Source organism: Cryptomeria japonica, chromosome 3, assembly GCF_030272615.1.
Source record: "Cryptomeria japonica chromosome 3, Sugi_1.0, whole genome shotgun sequence".
In the NCBI taxonomy this organism is placed as follows: Eukaryota; Viridiplantae; Streptophyta; class Pinopsida; order Cupressales; family Cupressaceae; genus Cryptomeria; species Cryptomeria japonica.
The window spans coordinates 426,850,802-426,854,363 of record NC_081407.1 but is presented as its reverse complement, the minus strand read 5'-3'; positions in this window follow the sequence as shown (position 1 = coordinate 426,854,363).

The following is a 3,562-nucleotide window of genomic DNA, read 5'->3' as shown; positions in this document are numbered from 1 at the left end:
TTAACTAATTGTCTCCTTTTCTCTTCAAAAAATTTTGAACTCAAAAGGTCCAAGCATAAGGAGATAAAAAACACAACTATGCATCTAATTCTCAAATAGTCCTCAAGACTAACATCCATAGATTAAGATTCAAGCACACATAAGACTACAAGACACCAAGAAAGAATGCATTTGGAAAATAGGGGCAATACCTAGCACATTATTCACTACTAAGAGGACTAAGAGTGGGGAATGATATTGTTCCTCCTAGGATACATCATACCACAATGACTCTCTTCATGAACAATCTCATTATTAGGTTCGTGTTGAACTCCTATCTAGCTCTAGGTGTAGTCTCCTTGGTCTTCATAATAAAATTTCATCAAAGAGAAACCATCTCAATACACGATCCATAAGAACAAGATATCTCTAGCCTTCACTAAAGTCTATTGAGTATCTATGATAACTCAACCAACCACCCAAGAAAAATTATACTAACACTTCAATTCCCAAAAGATCTAAGGAAAAAAGATCACTATACTTAGTACTAATATAACCACAAATCAGGTCATCAATGCTCTAAATACACAAATAGGAAGTCGCCATGATGAGATGATGTGTATCTCCTCAAAGATAGATCATATGTCTCTAACAAACAGATTTTCTCTAAAGAATCCATAAAATGCCACAACTCTAATGTATGTTCAATATTCCAACATGGAACAATAAACCCATCCTTTAAACCAAGGATCAAATGTCTAAATTAAAAAATCATAATTCACACCTCAGCCAAAAACTCCAAGATTCCTTCATGGTAGTAACACATTGTCAACATCTCCAAACCATATTGATAAGCATCTCTTGTCAATAGAACTCAATATGTTAAATAACTCTCATTTCTTACAAGAAATAGAATCCAAGAATTCCTCATGACAACAATAACCATTGCAAAAGATCATATAAATTAATAAAATCACATCAACATCAAGGCTCACACTAAAATGTATACCAAGATACACATGACAACATGAAAATCATCTCCTAATTGAAGATCACCCATGGTGTCCATGCACAATCAAAAAACTTAGTTGCAACAATAGTAGCTCCAAAGGATGAATTAGAACCATGATCATCAAACCAAAAAAATAAACTACCACCTAAAACCCAATAATCAATCCATTACTATCAAGAATGAAATTGCATAAACAATGATGTGGATCAAAGATCAAGGCTCCAGAAAAGAGTGTTAATCTTTGCATCCCATTCAATTTTCCTCAATTTATTTAATTTATATGGACACTTTAGAGAAATGAAATGTATAAGGTATCTAGAGTTGAGGGTGTATGGTTTAGAATATTAGGTTTATGGTTGAGGGTATAAGGTATAGCATTTAGGGTTGATGGTATAGTGTATAGGGTTTAGGGTATAATATTTACGATTGAAGGTATTGGTATTAGGGTTGAGGGTATAGGGATTAGGATATAGGGTTTAGGGTACTAGGCTTATGGTTAAGGATATAAGGCATATGGTTTAGGGTTCAGAGTATAACAGATAGGCTTGAGGGTATAGGGTTTAGGGTATTGGGATAGGGTCATAGGTTTAGGGTATATGGTATTAGGTATAGGGTTAAGTGTATGTGGTATAGGGTTTAGGGTTGAGAGATTAGGGCATTGGGTTTAAGGTCAAGGGTATAGGGTATAGGGAATAGTTTTGAGTGTATCTAGTATAAGGTATAGGGTTGAGGGTACATCTAATTGTTGAGTGTGTCTGGTATAAGGTTCATGGTTTAGGGTTGAGGTTATTGGGTATAGGGTAAACAAAATACGGTTTACAATTGAGGGTGTAAGGAATATGGTTTTGGGTTGAGGGTGTTGGGTCTATGGTTGAAGGTATAAGGTATAGGGTTTAGGGTTGAGGGTATAACATATAGGGATTGGGTATAGGGGTTAGGGTTGAAGGTATTGGTATAGGGTTTAGGGTATTATGTTTAGGGTTGAGGGTATATGGTATAGGGTTGTATGGATATGGTATATGGTTTAGGGTTTGGGGTTGAGGGTATTTGATATAGGGTCAAGGGTATATGATCTATGGTTGAGGATATAAGGTATAGGGTTTAGGGTTGAGGGAATTAGGTTTATGGTTGAGGGTATAAGCTATAGGGTTTAGGTTTATAGTTTAGGGTATAATGTATAGGGTTGAGGGTATTGCTATAAGGTTTAAGGTTTAAGGTTTAAGGTTTACTGTATAAGGTATTATGTATAGGGTTGAGGATATATCTGTCAAACTTGTGTGAAGATTGGCTTTCTTGTCATTGATGTCAAACCTAGTTATCCGGTTTGGACTAGATGGTGTATGATGTTGGTGTTGTAGTGTTGGTATTGCTGGAAGAAAGGTATGCGGTATGATCTACTAGAGTCATTTCAGGAAGATCCTCATCTCCGAAATCTGGAGTTATGCTTATCATTTTTGTGTTTAGACATTTGTAATGTCAGTTATATGAATTGTATCTATCATATTTTGTGTTCCGACATCTGTGGTATGCGTGGTATTTATATCTTGGAGTTTGGAGTTGCCATGCTTAGTTTTGTGCTTATGGGTCCGTATCTATGTGTCTGGCTGACCCCTGTTCTGTTCTGGTAATTAAGGTATATGCATCAGTAAATAAAATGTGCGAAGGAAGCGTGTAGGAGATCTTGCGGAGGCCAACTTTGTTATCATGTTTTTGGTTAAGGCTTTATTGGATAACCTGTTGTTCCGAGCAACATATTGCTTGTGCTTGGCCAACATATTATCTCGATGTATAAGCTTTTTGGTATATATATGTGTAATGCTGAAGAAGAGTAGTAGAGAATGAGTGTGTAGTTTTATGTGGAGTGTTAGATGAGTGAGTGCAGAGTGTGAAGTGCGAGTTATGGACAATGAAGTAGTTGCAGTAGAATTAGAGTGTGAGTAGTGTTGCAGTAATCCTTTACTCAATCCACTATAGGAGTTTGTGGACAGTGTTACAATAATCCCTTACCAGATCTACTGTGAGTTTTGTGAATTGTGATTTGAGCTTAGTTTGGAATTGATTTCATGCATTTTGGAGATGCAAATTTTCTCAGTTCATTTATATCTATTGCAGTGAGCATTCCGACAGTGAGCCGCTTTTGTAATTTGGTAGTGAGCCACCTCTTTTTTTTGTAAACACCATATAACTAGTTATATTATCTTGAGTGCTAACACTCTCTGTGGTTTTTCCCATTTGGGTTTTTCACGTATAACATACTGTGTTCCATTTGTGGCTGTGTTTCTTGTTTATCATGCATTTGTTATTTCATGTTGATGAGCTTAATTGATATATCTGCAAAAGGTTTAGAAATTGTGAGAATGTTTTAGATTCTATGGGAATACTGATTCACCCCCCTCTCAGTATTATGGTCCATTCAACCAATCAAACAATTGGTATCAGAGCTTTGGTCCCTTTCTTGAAAGCTTAACCGCTTGAGGGAGATCCTTGTTGGTTGAATCATGGAACCAATGAGTATAATCAAAGAGTTTCAGTTGGATGAAGAGTTGCAGACAACCCTTGAAGATCTGAAAA